At 43.9% G+C, this 19222-nt stretch overlaps 1 protein-coding gene and 1 non-coding gene across 2 annotated transcripts in view; both read left to right on the top strand.

Annotated features, from left to right (window-relative positions):
- mfsd8 (major facilitator superfamily domain containing 8) overlaps window positions 1-19222 on the top strand; it is a 375281-nt gene that overhangs the window by 90121 nt on the left and 265938 nt on the right. The window lies entirely within an intron of this gene.
- On the top strand, window positions 5261-5347 carry trnay-gua (transfer RNA tyrosine (anticodon GUA)). Its single transcript is given in 2 exon segments — window positions 5261-5297; window positions 5312-5347. It is a non-coding gene; the product is annotated as a tRNA-Tyr (tRNA).

The raw sequence follows: 19222 nt of genomic DNA, 5'->3' as shown, positions 1-19222 counted from the left end.
GTTTCCTCCCCACATTCCAAAAACATGCATGGCAGGTAGATTGGGCACTCCAAATTGTCCCTAGGTGTGATTGTGAGCGCGAATGGTTGGTTGGTTGTCTCTTTGTGCCCTGCGATTGGCAGGCAACCGGTTCAGGGTGACTCCGCCTACTGCCCGATGACAGCTGGAAGAGGCTCCAGCATGCCCCGCGACCCCTGTGAGGAGAAGCGGATTAGAAAATGGAAGTTACTGGAGAAAAACAGCAGAAGAAAAGCAAGAACTAGATGAAGCGTTGACTTCTTTTGCGAGCTGTTGCATCTGCTCCTCCCGTTCCACTGGTCCTAACAATTCTCCAAGAGAATGCATTTAGTGTGAACGTTGGTTTGTGTATTTTCTTTCCTTTTTTGGGGAAGGGGGGGGGGGCTTGTTTATCGCGGCTGCATATTATCCTGCTCCAGCTGCTGCGAGAAGACAAGTCCAGGTATTTATGATGAGGATAAAAAGTGTGCGCATTCCCTGTCACCCTACCACAACAGTGCAAGATTTACAACACCACCAAAAAAAAAGGAATTTTCAATTTGTATAGGCGGCCCGTCTGTTTTGTATGCTTCCCAATGGATTTTGCACTGTGTGTGTGTGTATGTGTGTGTGTGTGTGTGCGCACACACAGAGCCCGCCTGTGCTGAAACACCAGCAACAGATAACAGATGGTCCCCCCGCATTAGAAGTGTTTTATTTCCCCGCGGAAGCCAGATATGTCAGGAGTAAGCATGTGCAACATTAGTCATTTGGAATATTCATGCCCCCGCCGTCCAACGGTTTTCGCTTCCGACACCAACATTCCGCCAGACTGCATTTCTTTTAAGTAAGAGTGAGGGGAGGTGGCGGGGGTGCAGAAGAGTGTAGCTTTGAGAGCCATCATATCCAAATAAACGTTGATGTGCTATCACATGTGCACGTTAAAAGACCGTTCATTGAATATCTAAAATTATTCAAATATATGTTCGAAGCAAAATCTCTGCCTGAAAGCTTTGCGAAAGTTTGGGATCATTCCGAAAAAAAAAATGAATATGCTAAAAGAAGAATTGGCACGACAAAACATCGTTCAACACGCAGACTGGCTAACGGTTAGCCCGCTAACAGCCGGGCGCTAACCTGTGTGAACAACAGCCAAAATACACAATCAGTCGCTGACACCCACGTCACTCACGAGGTCAAGCCGCACACACTTTTTGTCAAGGGGTACGACATTATTAAATGTAAGGATGGCAACCCCGAGGGGACCAATTTACCTGCTGCTCACATGTCGCAAAATCCAGTTTAATCTGGTTTATCGATGACTAAATATATTTGAAATATGCATCCATCCATCCATTTTCTGAACCGCTTAATCCTCATTAGGGTCGCGGGGGGTGCAGGAGCCTATCCCAGCCGTCTTCGGGCAGTAGGCGGGGGACACCCTGGATCAGTTGCCAGCCAATCGCAGGGCACACAGAGACAAACAACCATCCACGCTCACATTCACACCTCGGGACAATTTAGAGCGTCCAATCAGCCTGCCAAGCATGTTTGTGGAATGTGGGAGGAAACCGGAGCACCCGGAGAAAACCCACGCAGGCCCGGGGAGAACATGCAAACTCCACACAGGGAGGCCGGAGCTGGAATCGAACCCGGTACCTCTGCACTGTGAAGCCGACGTGCTAACCACTGGCCTACCGGGCCGCCCTTTGATATATGCAGTTTTACCTAAATATAACATTTAAAGAAGTGAGTCAGGAAATTATACGTTAATATGAGCTCCAACTACTGTGTAAAATAACGACGAAAGAAAAACAAATGTCATTTTTGTGTTAGTTTGATCATTTGAACCTAAACTACCCGTCCTACTCACTGTCACAGTGAAGTTGTTTGAACACAACGTCAAAATATATTAACAGTAGTTTTTTTGTTTGTTTGTTTGTTTCTTTTTTAAATGTTTAACAGATAAAATGAGTGAAGTGACTGACACATCTCCAGTAGCGTCTGCCTAATGCGGGTGGAAAGCGCAAGCGCGGAGACTGGCAAGAGTGAGTCTAGTCGACACGTTGTGGCAGGCGATACACTCTGGGATAGCTGTCGCTGGCCCTGCAGCGAGCTGCAACACACGCGCATGCGTGGCTTCATACACATACACACACACACGCGCCCGCACGGGCATCATAGCACTGTACCTGCAAAGTCCAACGGGATGGAAACGGTATTTCTCAAGCTGACTTTAAACTTCCTTGTCAAAGCCATCTATGACCACCAACTGACGAGCATTTTGCATTGCTTATCAAAAACGTTTGCAATTGCGGATAGACAAAACGTTGCGTTGCTTCACTGAGTCGCGCCGGCCCTTTAAATAAAATGACATGAAAAAGCGAGCGACATCGGGCAGTGCCTAAGCCCAACAAAAGCAGCCTCAACCTGATGGCAATTATCTCCGTGTCCACTGGCTAATTATAATGAAGGATGACAGGTGCCCGAAACAATTTCAAGTGCCCGTGAGCTTCTGCGTGTGGTTGTCTCTGTTCTGATGAAGATAAAGATAGCCCGGCTGACCAGTCTCTTCGAAGCGACGTCTTGCTTTGGAATGAAGATGCTGCACCAGCGAGCCATTTTGAACAACAACCCAAAATGGTTCCTATCTTGTGGTTTTATTGGGTCAGAACAGGAATCAGAACATACTAGTCCTGTCCTAAAGGCTTTGGTGCTGACTCACAGTCAAACTTCCGCTAGTGGTCTCCCAGTCAACAAAATTGGTCTGTCCCAGCAGACACGGCACGTACACTCGACCCACATACCTCAATGAATGATGGTCCTGCAGTGGCCCACGTCTGGCATGCATGATGTGCGCCGCATTTGGCCCAGATCTGAGCCGCATTGTAAAAATATATTTGGCCCTATTCCGGCCCGACGCTGAGCCAGAACAGGTTCTTGATATCCGCCTGAATTCAACCTCAACCAAGCCACATCTTTCATGAGCCATATTTGACCCACATTAAAAAAAAGTCTCAAAAACCACTGTTATAAAAATATGTTTATTGTCATCATTTGTGAACTTCACATATAACTCCACATACACTGGAAAAATGCACTTTTCTTTAACAGTGACATTTTTTAGCCGAAAAAAATGACCATGTATAGTAAGCTGTTTTTTGCCGAAATAAAAGGACCATGAAGAGTAAGGTGTTTTTAGCCGAAAAAAAAACGACCATATATAGTAAGGTGTTTTTCAACGAAAAAGATGACCATGTATATATAGTAAGGCGTTTTTCAAGGAAAAAAAACAACCATGTATAGTAAGACATTTTTAGCCGAAAAAAATGACCATGTATAGTAAGGCGTTTTTTGCCGAAAAAAAAGGACCACGTATAGTAAGGTGTTTTTAGACGAAAAAAATGACCACGTATAGTAAGGCGCTTTTAGCCGAAAAAGATGACCATGTATAGAGTAAGGCGTTTTTAGCTGAAAAACCCCCCGACCATGTATAGTAAGCCGTTTTTTGCCGAAAAAAAAGGACTACATATAGTAAGCCGTTTTTCGCCGAAAAAAAACCAACAACCATGTATAGTACGGCATTTTTAGACGAAAAAGATGACCATGTATAGTAAGGCGTTTTTAGCCGAAAAAAATGACCATGTTTAGTAAGGCGTTTTTAGCTGAAAACCCCCCCGACCATGTATAGTAAGGTGTTTTTAGCCGAAAAAGATGACCATGTATAGTAAGGCGTTTTTAGCTGAAAAACCCCCCGACCATGTATAGTAAGGTGTTTTTAGCCGAAAAAGATGACCATGTATAGTAAGGCGTTTTTAGCCGAAAAAAATGACCATGTTTAGTAAGGCGTTTTTAGCTGAAAACCCCCCCGACCATGTATAGTAAGGTGTTTTTAGCCGAAAAAGATGACCATGTATAGTAAGGCGTTTTTAGCTGAAAAACCCCCCGACCATGTATAGTAAGGTGTTTTTAGCCGAAAAAGATGACCATGTATAGTAAGGCGTTTTAAGCTGAAAACCCCCCCGACCATGTATAGTAAGGTGTTTTTAGCCGAAAAAGATGACCATGTATAGTAAGGCGTTTTTAGCTGAAAACCCCCCCGACCATGTATAGTAAGCCGTTTTTTGCCGAAAAAAAAGGACCACGTATAGTAAGCCGTTTTTCACCGAAAAAAACCCAACAACCATGTATAGTACGGCATTTTTAGACGAAAAAGATGACCATGTATAGTAAGGCGTTTTTAGCTGAAAAACCCCCCGACCATGTATAGTAAGGTGTTTTTAGCCGAAAAAGATGACCATGTATAGTAAGGCGTTTTTAGCTGAAAAACCCCCCGACCATGTATAGTAAGCCGTTTTTTGCCGAAAAAAAAGGACCACGTATAGTAAGCCGTTTTTCACCGAAAAAAACCCAACAACCATGTATAGTACGGCATTTTTAGACGAAAAAGATGACCATGTATAGTAAGGCGTTTTTAGCTGAAACCCCCCCCGACCATGTATAGTAAGGTGTTTTTAGCCGAAAAAAACGACCATGTATAGTAAGGCGTTTTTAGCTGAAAAACCCCCCGACCATGTATAGTAAGCCATTTTTTGCCGAAAAAAAAAAGGACTACATATAGTAAGCCGTTTTTCGCCGAAAAAAACCCAACAACCATGTATAGTACGGCATTTTTAGACGAAAAAGATGACCATGTATAGTAAGGCGTTTTTAGCCGAAAAAAATGACCATGTATAGTAAGGCGTTTTTAGCCGAAAAAAATGACCATGTTTAGTAAGGCGTTTTTAGCTGAAAACCCCCCCGACCATGTATAGTAAGGTGTTTTTAGCCGAAAAAGATGACCATGTATAGTAAGGCGTTTTAACAAAAAAAAACCCCTGACCATGTATAAAGTAAGGCGTTTTTAGCCGAAAAAAACGACCATGGATAGTAAGGCGTTTTTCAACGATAAAAAAACACTTTACTATACATGGTCGTTTTTTTCCGGTCAAAACACCTTATGGTCGTTTTTTTTTTCGGGTTAAAACGCCTTACCTAAAGTTGGTTTTTCAGCAAAAAACACTCTTTAAGAATGTTGAAAAGGTACTACGTTTCGATAGCTCAGGTGGTAGAGCGGAGGACTGTAATGGCGCATACAGACATCCTTAGGTCTTCTGGTTCATATTCGGCTTGAAGGATTGACCACGCAGAGGAGAAATTCTCATTCTTGCTCTTCTGCACTCACTTTATAAAGCCTTTAAGCTCTAAACTTCAATACTTGTACCCTTCGATAGCTCAGCTGGTAGAGCGGAGGACTGTAGTGGTGCATATAGACATCCTTAGGTTGCTGGTTCAAATCCGGCTCGAAGGATTGATGACATGGAGGCAAATGCCTTAATATACATGGTTGCTTTTTTTTGTCTAAAAATTTAATCTCAAAACGCCTTACTATACATGGTAGTTTCTTTCGGCTAAAAATGCCTTATTATACATGGTTATTTTTTTCGGGTTAAAACGCCTTACTATACATGGTCGTTTTTTTCGTTGAAAATCACCTTACTAAACATGGTTGTTTTATTCGGCTAAAAACGCCTTACTTTATACATGGGCGTTTTCTTTCGGCTAAAAACAGCATACTATACATGGTTATTTTTTTTCCGATAAAAACGCCTTACTATACATGGTCGTTTTTTTCGTCGAAAATCGCCTTACTAAACATGGTTGTTTTATTCGGCTAAAACGCCTTACTTTATACATGGTCGTTTTTTTTCGGCTAAAAAACACCTTCCTATATCCCTGGTTGTTTTTTTCGGCTAAAATGCCTTACTCTCCATGGTCTTTTTGTTTTTTGTCTACAAACGATTACTCGACATGGTTGTTTATTTTTCGGCGAAAAACGCCTTACTATAGGTGGTTGTTTTTTTCAGCTAAAAACACCTTACTATACATGGTCGTTTTTTTCTGCTAAAAACACCTTACTCTTCATGGTCATTTTTTTCGGCTCAAAACTGTTTTCTATACATGGTTGTTTTTTTCGGCTAAAAACACCTTACTACACATGGTAGTTTTTTTAGTTTAAAAACGCCTTACTATACATGGTTGTTTTTTTCGGCTAAAAACGCCTTACTATTCATGGTCGTTTTTTTCGGCTCAAAACACCTTTCTATACATGGTCGTTTTTTCCGGCTAAAAATGCCCTACTACAGATGGTCGTTTTTTTTAGTTAAAACGCCTTACTATACATGGTCGTTTTTTGGTCTAGAAACGCCTTACTATATTATACATGGTCGTTTTTTTCGGCTAAAACGCCATACTATCCATGGTCGTTTTTTTGTGTCTAAAAACGGATTACTATACATGGTTGTTTTTTTTGGGCAAAAACCGCCTTTCTATACGTGGTCGTTTTTTTTGGCTCAAAACACCTTACTATACGTGGTCGTTTTTTTCAGCTAAAAACGACTTACTACACATGGTCGTTTCTTTTTTGCTAAAACTCCTTACTATTCATGGTCGTTTTTTTTCGGCTAAAAACGCCTTTCGCTATACGTGGGTTTTTTTTTCGGCTCAAAACACCTTACTAAACATGGTCATTTTTTTTGTTAAAACACCTTACTATTGAATACATGGTCGTTTTTTTGGCCTAAAAACGCCGTACTACACATGGTCGTTTTTTTTGGTTAAAACGCCTTACTATTCATGGTGTTTTTTTTCAGCTCAAAACACGTTTCTAGACATGGTCGTTATTTTCGTCGAAAAATGCCTTACTATACATCGTCGGGGTTTTTTGGGGCAAAAAACGCCTTACTATACGTGGTCGTTTTTTTTCGTCTAAAAACGCGTTACTATACATAGTCAGTTTTTTTAGACTAAAAACACCTTACTCTGCATGCTGAATACACGGTTAAACGTCTCCATAAATCTGTCGACATCGAGCCTCTTGATTGGCTGCATCCTCCCGTGTGACTTTTGCGACGAAGACCCGCGCGCGGCTCTGTCGCTAGAGTCCGTCTCCAAAATGGCGGTTTTGTTCATTGCTCCTTTTTCTTCTTCGTGAATTCCGCGTGCCACCCTTTTCATTGATGAGCTCTTCCAAGCTGCCCGTCCTCATTTGAGCAGCGATGAACGCCACCCCCACGGACGGTAATTTGCAGTGCAAAATTGTGCAGGGGGGTGGGGGGGAGGGGCTCCGTCTGTTTTCATCGGTTAATGGCCTCGTTCTGGCCGTTACGGCGCGGCATGCGCTGAAATATTGTCCAAATAATGTTCAGAGAGTGGAGGAACACAGTCTGTTCCAAGCGGCGCTTTCATGCCGACAGATGGCATGAAAGTAATCGGAGAAAAAGTTTGCGGAAAAAGCCAACTCTCATGAACATTAAACGCTTCGTTGACTCGCATGGCAGTTGGAAAAAGATGTCGTTTGTTAACCCTGTTGATGCCTCTCAAAGTTTTACAACTGCTGTTTTTACTTTGCACGTTTCGTACGGCGGGGGGAGGCCTCTCGGTTTGAGCAGCGCCACTAAAATTGCCGTATTCCTGAAAATAGTTGCCAGCGGTGTTTATGTACTCCAATCAGGGAGTTGTGCAGGCGGCCTTTATTCTGGCCCCGTGACTTCCTCTAAAAATTGCCATATCAATGCAAATATTGGCCCTGGGAGGGTGTGATGTACTCAGATGGGTTAGGCGTTGAAGAACTACCGTGATTTTCGGACTATAAGCTGCGGCTTTGGTCACACTCTTTCAATTCTGCGGCTTATTTAATGAAGCGGACTACGTAAAGACTTTTCTAACGGCCGCCAGGGATCGCTCGAGCATAAAAGGTCAGAGTGAGACAAGTTGATTTATACGCGTCAAGGAAGACGCGATCATCTGTCTCACACTGAAAACAATCGACCACGAGAGGGTGCATTTGACCTGCGTTTTGGGCTGCACTGCATCCACTAAGGATTACTATGCACTCCCGAACTCATTGTCTCAAACTCCCGAAAGCGTAGATGGTAGAAAGTCTCATGAAGGAATGGCTGACCGAGTGTTCCGGCAAGTGAGGATTTTTTTTCATGTAAAAAAAAAAAAGAAAAAGCATTACGACGGCAAACACTGACTTTGATTTAAAAAAAAAAAAATTAACAAACCTGTTAGTGCCGTTTTACTGACGTGGTGCCGCCGCGTTCCAGGCGCTATTTGGATAGAAAAGTTAAGGTACGTTATTAAAACTTTGAAAACGCTTTCTGCGTAACGTCTTTCTTTGTCAATTTCTCACATTACAATGTGGGCACCTGCGGCTTATAGACGGGTGCGGCTTATCTGCGTACAAAATGTTTTTTCCTTTAAAAATGTAGTGGGTGCGCCTTATAATCTGGTGCGCTCTACAATCCGGAAATTACGGTTCTTGTCGTCGGTTTGTGACGCATTTCCCATCTGATCAGCAAATGAATTTTCGCTTCATTTCTTACTCCATTCCCTCAATAGAGATCGATAGAGAACAATTTCTAGCCATGCGCAACCATGGTATAGTGTGTACGTGACTAACAGACTGAGTGAGTTACAAAGCATTTGCTGACGTGAATTACCGAGATCAAACATTCATTCATTCATTCATTCATCTTCCGAGCCGCTTGATCCTCACTAGGGTTGCGGGGGGTGCTGGAGCCTATCCCAGCTGTCTTCGGGCAGTAGGCGGGGGACACCCTGAATCGGTTGCCAGCCAATCGCAGGGCACACAGAAACGATCAACCATCCGCGCTCACACCTAGGGACAATTTGGAGTGTTCAATCAGCCTGCCACGCATGTTTTTGGAATGTGGGAGGAAACCGGAGCACCCGGAGAAAACCCGCGCATGACCGGGGAGAACATGCAAACTCCACACAGGGAGGCCGGAGCTGGAATCGAACCCGGTACCTCTGCACTGTGAAGCCGACGTGCTAACCACTGGACTACCGGGCCGCCATCAAACATTCAATGAATGGATTTTCTTTGGGGTGTTTAATGTTTGCGTTGCTATTCAATTCCAAACCAGGCAAGCCATTTTCCCGTCAATAGTGGCCAGTGGCGTTTTGTACTAAGACGAGGGAGGTGTCGATTGTGAGGATGACTTTAGTTGGACTTGAGCGCTTCCATCTTGGTGAAAATGACTTTCGTACGACTTAACTGGTGTATTGTCCCACAATTGGTCATTTTTTTTCAAATTTATTGGGCCTCACTGTCTAAGCCTGTCACACCATCGGTCACTTTCATACTCGTCGAGCCGCCCAATCTGCGCCGCTTGACCTCGGATTCCGTTTTGGATTCCTACCCTGATTTTAATTGACTCCCGTCGATGGGCTGCGGTGGAAAAGGTGAGGTCGGCTGTAAACTTCTCACATCCTCCGGTGACTTCCACTCGTTTACCACTTTCGGCACAGAAACACACCGCCCCCTTTGCTCCGTCACCTCGGCAACCGGTACCTTGGTGATTGATTCGTTGCCAGCGTGGCGTAGCTGCGGGGAATAGAGCGTGCATGAGCTTAACGCGTTACATCTTCCCTAATTAAAACGAGATTACAGGAGTCGGCGGCGTGCGCTCAAAGGCAGCGGAGGGAATCAATTTGCCGAATGTTGGGGCCCTCGCATACAACGGAACAAGAGAGGCTCAATGCGCATTTGCGTCTCGTGACGTGGAATGAAAACAGCCGTTTGATTGCAACCCAGTCGTCTACAATCCAGGGTTGTATTTGAAAACGCAGGAGCAACGAGCGGCTTCACGAGTGATCCGATGCCGCGCCTTCACAAACGACGCGAGGCGGAACCAATGAGCCGCCTTTAATTATGGATGTATACGTGTTAATCTGCCAGCTCTTTCCCGCAAACCGCGAGACGGACAAAATTGTTGGGACAGCCAGTTGACAGCAAAACACGACAAGATCCAGCGGGGAATTAATCCATCCCCAGAGTCATAAAATCAAAACAAAATGGCCGATTAGCTCTGCGTTTCACAGAGTGTATTAAGATTTAAGATTAAAACACATTTTTTTCATCATTATTCAATATGATCAAATTATGATTTCAGGTGATCAGTTTCAGTGGTACCACGGTACTTTCGAAAACTGCACTCTCCCTGGGAATGTTCTGAACTCCTGTTTGCACGGCGGCGTGGAAGTGGCGAATGCGGGCCACAGCCCCGCTTGTCCATCTGGCGGCCGTGTTACTCCGCCTCCCTCCGCCACGCTTCCAATTAAAAGTTGCACATCGCCGTGGCGGCCAGATGCTCGGGATGACGGAGCCAAACTTTTCTCCGGGTTGCCGCGTCTGCGGAGAAATCGGGCTACCTGCGCGCGTTCTCCCCACGCGCAATTGTTTCGGGGGTTGGGGGGGGCTGGCGGAGGCTTTGGGAATTGAACGCGCTGAAATCCCCCAACTGCGCTCTGTAGTTTTTCAGATTCAAGCGAGGGAGAGCAGTTTTCTTCCCAATTATTATTTTTTTCCCTCTGTATAAAACATACTTGAGGTCGAGTTTCTGAAAATATTTACCCAACTGCAGATGGGACTTTATTGGGGGTAACATTCCACTGTAAAGATGACAGTATTCCTCAAATAGTGGCTTCTGAAGGAGGCGTCCATTCCGAGCGAAGGTCATTCTTCGGGGTGTTCAATATGAGTGGCTGCACTGTTTGAAAAACCGAAACCCTTTTTCCCGCAAGTAGTGACCATTCATACAAAATGGGGGGGGAAGGCATCTACTCGTGGGGGAGCAAGCCGTTGTTGTAATTTCACTGGATTCAAAGCTACACTGATCATAATTCCTCAAATAGTGGCTGAGATGTTTATTTACTCCGAATTGGGGGGGTTTATCAAGGAGGCCTTTATTTGGGGGTCTTTGATTTAATCGCCTCCACTGCGCTTAAAATAAACAAATAAATAAAATCAAAAACGACAAATCCATGATTTACACAAATGGGGTAGGCGCCCATTAAGGGGTCGGAATTTATTTTCACCGGAGTGAATGCTTACACTTACCGTATTTTTTTTTGTCTTTTGAAAAGAGCTGTCACATTGCGAGGTGGATGCTTACACTTACCATATCTTTTTTGTCTTTTGAAAAGAGCTGTCACGTTGCGAGGTGGTGGCGGACCCCAAAAAGCAGGCAGGAGTGAGGAGCAGGGTGTATTTGAAGACTTGTATTTAAAACAAAGATAACTAAATCCAAAACACACAAAGTCCAAAGTATTTAAAAACATGACTAAAGCTAAAACATAACAATGAACTAAACATGACAGAAGCCAAGCGCAAACAGCAACACACATGTCAGTAGCGAGAAGCAACAATGACCCAACACTGAGTGTTTGGCCTGGGAGTCCTTTTAAAGCCCTAATTAGTTATGACCAACAGGTGTGCATCTGCCAGGGGAGCCCTACAGTGCCACCTGTTGGTCGCTAAAACGAATCATGACAAGAGCAACTCCTCTGTTTTAACAGCTGCATTACAACAAAACACACAATGAAAAGCAATCATGGTGATCATGATTCCCGAGACGCCACGATGTAAGCCTGTTCACAGACAGCCCCCCCCCCCACCCCACCCCCCCAACCAGTTAGGTTGAAGGTGCCAACCCTCGCTCGCATGTTTCACTCGCTCACGGGGGGAATCTATTGATGGGAACGACTGGCGCTATACATCAAATTAACCCATTTTCACATGTCAAATGAAAAGTCGAATGTGGGGGCGTTTGCCACTTTTCTTTTTCTCTTGTGTTGGCGGAAATAGATTTTTTTGTTTGGTATTTTTTTTTCCTCTTCCCTGAAGCAAACTCGTGGTTGGCAGCCGACCAAGATGGCAGATAACAACAGACAAGTATTCTCCAGTGTCTGGCCCCACTTTTCTGTTCACAGCGGAGAGGTGAAACTTTGAGCACTTCAGCTGTGCTGATTAAGAATAAGGTGAATTGATGTCGATGTTTTGCCCCATTTTTTTGGGGGGGGGGGCGTAAATGAGTTTTCATTCATATTATCCATCGGAAAATGGATGAAATGAGTTAATTACAAACGGTAAAGGTCTCATCTGCTGTTCTATTTGTCTTTTTTGGCCATTTCAGAGAGAAGAATGTATCTTGAGCTACTTTGGAGGCTAAGCGAGCTGCTACCCGAACCAAGCGCTGCAAGCTCAGTTGACAGTCACCCCGGAAGAAGTCGTGAGCGGCGGAGACGCAGAAGTAGGTCAGCTCTGAGGCATTTGTTACATCATCATCTTCATCATCATCATCCATATTCATCAACATCGCCCAGTTGTTATGGAGTGAACTCACACCACGCAGACATTCTCTTCTGTTCCCCTTAATCAACCCATTACGGGATGAATTATAAATTGTGATATTTTTACTTCAAAGCGGGGGGAATTCTTTTCATGCATGCTGCCAATTAGATACAAAAGCCAAGGTGGTCGCCAGGCAGCCGGCGAGGTTACTGGGTTCCTGCGCCAGGCCATTTAGTGCGTGGGAGCTCCTCTGGCTGTCTGTGAGCACCTTGACTCAACCCCCACCCCCCCCAAAAAAACGCTGCCAGCAAAATATTTAGAGAAGGAAGCAAAATACACTAATAGACGCACAAACTTGTAAGTTGGGGCATTTTTAGAGGTTTGCTTTTCAAGCGATGAAATTGCTTCTTTTTTTTGTTGTTGTTTTTGTGGCTCTTTTTTGGTGGCACTATTATAAAGTAGACCGACTATGCAAGGAGAAAGTGAAAACAAAAAACAACAGTTGGAAAGAATTTTGCAGAGCTGCCAACTGTCACGAATTGTCTGTATTTTGTTACAGAAATCAGTCAACGTGACCTTGTTACGGCCGTAACACTGTTACGGATAATTTAGAAGTCATAGTCTTTTAAATTCATAGTGATTAAAAAAATGCAGTACTTTGCTCAAACAGATTGAAAACGAGAAAAAAAAATACTTTGTGGATAATTGCGATGTACCGATGTTTTGCTGATGGCTCCGATAACGTAATAAATTACGACTTGACCACTGGAAGCTAGCAGAGTCGATTGTTAGCTGAAAGCTACACGAGGCTAACCCCGAATGCTGCGACTCATTAGCGGGGAGGAAAACTTTAGATTTAATACTTAGAATACAAACAGCCGCAGCTGATTGAAGTGTATAGTGTATATTGGTGAGTGGCAGCTTGAATCATTTGTTTTTATTTCGGTCCTTGAAAATACGTCTTCACATGAAAACGGACAATAGCACTAGCCTGCGTGTGTGTATGTTTTACAGCAGCAGCGACGTTTATTTTTTTTTTCCCCACGGGAAATGATGTGGAATTGGTCTGCTCTCCATGTTCTTCTTCATGCTTCACAGCCCTGGAGAAGAAGATGACGTTCTGGTAGCATTAAGTCAGCTGAAGGTCATTGGACCTACTAGCACCCTCTCAGCAATTTACCAACACCCTCCCCATCAGACCCCCCCCCCCCCCCCTCCCACCCTCATGCATCCAAGCTTTCATCACCCTCGAAGCATGATCTTGAAAAGATATGACATTGACAGACACATAAACTTGCGGCCCTCTGTCTGCCCCCCCCAACCCCCCATCCTGCCCTGCAGTCCTCCAACTAATGGATCTTTGCCAATAATAAAGGAGCAGGAATCACGCGCTGCTTGATCGTTCTTCTGGTGGAGCATCAGCCAATATTGAAGAAAAGCCCCCGAAGCCCAAGATGGCAGAGCCGCTATCTTCACCGTGTGCATTATTTATTGAGTGGAAGTGGTGGAGCCTCATGTGTGACACAAAAAGAGGAGCCACAAAAAAAGTCAAAGAAAAAGGCTTTTTTTTTTATAGTTCATTATGACATCTAAAAAAAATTGCGAGACATGATTCATGATTATTTCGTCGCAGTGTTGCATTACTGCCCAGGTCGCGGTTTTAAAACTTTCTATCAATGGTATGACGCAGATAAGTCTGTGTATTCAAGTTAGGCGTGCCGAGTGAGTGGCGAGAGAAGATGGTGGCTTCACTTCCCGCTCCGGTGAGTAAGTGGCATTGTTAATCCATTTGGATGGAAATCTGTGGCAGTCAGTCAACAAGCCTGACGATTTTTCTCCTTTTGTTCAAATTGTTCTTTTGTAGCTTGGTTTTGGGTACTTTTTTTTGTATCCTGGTAGAGGAAGGATATGCAAAACGTGTTTACAAAGAGTCGCCGCTCTCGGCGGGAATACTTTCAACGCAATATCATATTTTGGGGAGCGGTACCCCATCGCTCTTGGGCAAATTGGAGGTAACCTTATCCTACAACGTTGTTTTTTGAAATGAAGCTTTCCAACCAGCTACAAGATTGAGTGTGTTACATACCAAAGACTGGCTAACGAGGAAGCTAACGTGGCTAACACCAGTTCAATTGGCTCGAATGTTATTTTACAAGGTGAAGACGAGCAGACAAGTTTTAAGACCAAAATATCGTTGGACTACATTGTGATTTAAGAAAACTAACATTTACCAATGTCCCTTAAAAAAAATATAAATGCGTTTTGATACGGCGAAACTATCCCTACCAGGGGATGACACCGCTATCTCGTCATATGTTGACATCTTCCAGTGAGACATTTTATTGTCTTCCGGACGCTGGCGGACGGGCGTCTCGGCATGCTGTCGCTTTTGATCCCCCGCACATCACGGCGGCCCAACTGTCGCCGCGCCTCGGTCGCCACTCCCCCCCCGCATCCCCAACCCCCTATTGTCCCTTTGGCTGCACGTCACGCGTCTGTCTTATTTGCGGTGATTCACAACTCTATGGCCAAGCCTTCCCTCCCACTCTCCCGCACTCAATTATTACGCCGTTCCCTCTCCGTGGTCGTCGTCTTTGTTCCCCGGTTGTTACTTTGAATCTCCTCGGCTGTCAGTCTTTCCGCCCCAAAGCTGCCTGTTTGACCTTTCCAGTGCGTCACGTTCGGATCGCGGTTGAATGCAAAGTGTCGGTCCCGGAAATAGATCAACCCCCGTGACTAGCGTCACACTCTAGGCGCCTTATTTGGTACAGAGACAGGGCGGGGGAAAAAATAGACATTTTGGTACCCTCGGCAAACCAAAATGAGCCCAACTCCCGAATGTATGTTCAGGGTCCCCAAATAACTTTTTCGCCATACGGCATCAATATACCATAATCAAAAACTGATCTTTAATCATCGTGAAACATTTTTCATCATACCATATTGATACACCAACATCAAACATTGGTCAAGCAATGAATAATTTGGTTATCTTTTAGAGTACTAGCATAAAAAAATTATTGCAATTAATTGCATCATTATTTTGGGTGTTGCAAGAGTCATCCATCCATTTTCTTATCTGCTTAGCTCACGAGGTGGGTGCGGGGTTGAGGGCATTGGTGGAGACTACTCCAGCTGTCTTTGGGCAGTCAAACAAACATTTGCCCCCACAGTCACATCTTGGGGCAATTTCGAGTATTCCATTAACCTGCCATGCCATTCTGGGGGGTGGGGGGAGCCATAAGGAAATTACAAAGAGGGCACCATTTACTTAATTTTCAAATGTATTGGCATAATCTAGGCCAAATGCAAAAAGACAAAAACAACAAAAAAACAAACATTTTTTCTTTACTTGAGCATGCACAAGTTAATACACCATTGCATTAATAGATTTTTAAAAAAAATTTTTGGAAACATATGTGTGCTATGTGTCAATTGGCTGGTTGTGGCAGGATGATTGCTTTGGTTTGATCTCAATATTTCCACCCCTGCAGTTTAGAAGAACTGGTGGCTGAATGTCGTCTCGCTCGAGGCATAGTCAAGGAACAGGAAAAATGTGGATTTGCAAGGCATGTGTCGCGACAAATTCAAAGCCACTGGGTCTCCCCCTTGAATTGCGTTGATTGAACGGTAAACCGTGGAGAGGTGACGTAGCCTAGCAACATTGAAACCAATGACTGTTGGCCAAAATAAAACCTCTCCCCTCTCATGAACACTTTAAGACAGTAATTAAGATATCCTTTATTTGGCCCGCAATGGGGAAATTCATGCCTTTGTCACATCCCGGCTCGAAAACTGCAATGCCCTTTACTTTGGAGTCAGCCAGTCCTCCATTAAGCGCCTTCAGCTGGTCCAGAATGCCGCTGCTCGTCTCTTGACTGGTACTCGTAAGAGGGAGCATATAACTCCCACTCTGGCATCCCTTCACTGGCTCCCCATTCATTCGAGAGTTATTTTCAAGATCCTCTATTTGTTTTCAAATCTCTAAATGACCTCGCGCCACCTTACCTCTCTGAGCTCATCCGCCCCTACACACACGCCTCAGGTCTGCGGACCAGACATGATTAGAAGTACCAAGAACTAAACATCTTCAATCTCAACTTAGATTTGTTCTTGGTCTTACTGTTTGGTGCTTTCTACCGCCTTTATTACCGATTTGTCTTACTGTTTATTGTGCATGTTAAATTGCTCCATGTACAGCACTTTGTATGCAGCGATGGCTGTTTGAAAGTGCTCTATAAATACAGTTGAGTTGAGTTGTTGATGCACGAGCTCGCATGGAAGCATGCAAGAGAGTTCGCGCAAAGTGATCGTTTGCAATCACAAAGGTTGAAAACTTGTGATTGGTTCTTGCTACAAATTTCAGCCATTACGTGGCGTGAAAGCAGTCAACGCTACCTTGTTACGGCCGTAAACAAGCAAAAACGGTGGCTCCGGTCACGTAATCCATCACTACTGATTTATGGCCAATGTAAGCTAGCATCGTCGGATGTTAGCCAAAAGCTACTTGAGGCTAACCGCTTCAAACCAGAATAGTGTCTTTCGGGACTTACTGTATTTGTCAACTTCTTCACAATCCAAATGCCTACCGTATTTCCATTTGCTGACTAAGATTGGCTTCCAGGGCAGAATTAATTAGTTTTGGTCATACTCCCCCTCAAGTATGGCTAATTCATGAACTTGGTGACTCTGAAGGACACTCTTGCTCTCTTTTGGCCATAAAATAAATCTAAATTGGATGGAAATACATTACATCTCGCCAAGATTAATTGCAGCGTCCGCAGTGCCAGCGCGAGGATTTACAGGACAAAAGCAGCGCGGCTCATTATCTCAAAGGTGGCCATTTTAAATCGGGCCGCAATCACGATTGAGTGGCCTGATTACGAATGTGCGCAAGCAAGGTGGGAATGACCTCACGCTGAACGAGTTAATAACACACTCCAGCGATTCTCCACAAAGTGGAATGTCAGGCAATGGGCTGAAAATGCAATTGTGAGATGTTTTCAGGTACTCTGACGTGGCCGATCTGATTCATTTGGAGCTCAAAGTGAGTCAAACCATACCGAGTAACACTGAGTGCCCAATGACTCGCGACTGAGAGAGCTGGCAACCATTACGAATCATGACTTTTTTTGGTATTGTATTGTAAAGCATAAAAAAAAAGTATAAGGTTTTTTTTTTAAACGGCCGTGAGGTCCTTTATGTTTCTGTAGAAATTATTATTCAACATAATGATTCACATTTGCGGGCCTAAACATCAACAAAAACTCAATTTACATACAGTACATCGGGCCTGGCGTATTATTTTTATTTTTTGGGGGGGGCATATCTAATATCTAGTAAAGCCATTTTTGAAATGAAAAGCAAATTAAAAAATAGATTTAAAAAAATTTAATCAGGCATCTTGTTTTTAAAACAACTATGTATTTTTTAAGCGCGTATATATATATATAAAAAAAAGTAAAACATTCAAAATGATATGTTAGTTTGTGTTTTAAGAATAACAACACAAACTAGGACCAAGAACACATTTTTAGTTCGAGGTCTAAATGATTAATTAGTCGAATAATTTGATTAATTTTTGCACCTCTGTTGTTATTTCTAAGAAGAAATTTAGTCAAGTCAACAGTATTTATAGAGCACTTTCAAACAGCCATCGCTGCATACAAAGTGCTGTACATGGAGCAATTTAACATGCACAATAAACAGTAAGACAAATCGGTAATAAAGACGGTAGAAAGCACCAAACAGTAAAACCAAAAACAAATCTAAGTCATGCTGAGTCGAATGCCAAAGAATACAAGTGAGTTTTGAGGAGGGCTTTAAAGATGGGCAGCGAGGAGGCTTGCCGAATGTTCAGTGGGAGGTCATTCCAGAGAGAGGGACCAGCAACAGAAAAGGCTCGATCCCCTCTGAGTCTCAGTTTAGTTCTTGGTATTTCTAATAATGTCTGGTCCACAGACCTGAGGCGCCGGGCAGGTATGTAGGGGCGGATGAGCTCAGAGAGGTAAGGTGGCGCGAGATTATTCAGAGATTTGAAAACAAATAAGAGGATCTTGAAAATAACTCTAAAATGAATGGGGAGCCAGTGAAGGGATGCCAGAGTAGGAGTTATGTGCTCCCTCTTACGAGTACCAGTCAAGATTTTAGTCTCAAAACTGCTTTTGTAAAAAACAAAACAAAAAGCCTCACTCTCCATCATGTTTTCCCCCCCATATGTCCCCAAAACTGCTTTCTATTTCCCAGCCAATCATCGAGATCTCAACTGCCCAACAATTGCACAAACAGTGACCGGCAGTCTGACAAAGCTCAACAGAAACAAATAATTTCACGCGTATAACAACACTTAATATGTATACCTAAATTAATTAATTGTTGTCAAGGTCATTTGCCGGAGTGCCACTAGCGCAAGCGAGATCACCGTCGTCCTCTTGACCTCCCCACCCCACGTCCAGCCATTTCCATTACTGCCAGCATCTGACCGCCGTTTGTCTCGGGACGGTGCCGAGGTTTAGCCGCTAATCGCTGTGAAGGGGGCTAGTGGTGCTCCTCCGTCTGAAGAGCGGGTTCAAGTGGAAGGGAGAGCCGATGCGGTGAATCCCCCAAGGTGGCCTTTCTACTCGGTTGCTATGGCAACATGCAACCCAGTCATTAGCGACACACGAGCGAGCCGTTATCAGACTACTGATTTGGATTTGACATCAGCCTCGTGTGTGTCTGTGTTTCATAATTCATTTTATGCGTGGAGGAAGTTTATCGCAAAAACAGCGGTGAGAGTTTAATTGGCGGGAGACTTGCGAGTTGGAGGGGTGGGGGGCAGCGTGCTCACAGTACAGTTGTTTCCCGCAGTGGTCAAAAATCTGCATTCTAGTACTCTGACGGTACTGTAGAAGTATTTCACCATTTTCATGTATTTTAAAGTGTTATAATGTTATCAATGAAAAATATGTACGAGATGCCGGTATTACTTTGACCCACTTGGTTTCGTTTTTCTTTCAGGATTATTTTTTTTAGCATCACAGC

The sequence above is a fragment of the Hippocampus zosterae genome, chromosome 1 (genome assembly GCF_025434085.1).
Source record: "Hippocampus zosterae strain Florida chromosome 1, ASM2543408v3, whole genome shotgun sequence".
In the NCBI taxonomy this organism is placed as follows: domain Eukaryota; kingdom Metazoa; phylum Chordata; class Actinopteri; order Syngnathiformes; family Syngnathidae; genus Hippocampus; species Hippocampus zosterae.
The sequence above is the reverse complement of the archived record's forward strand: the minus strand, read 5'-3'. Positions and strand labels throughout refer to the sequence as shown.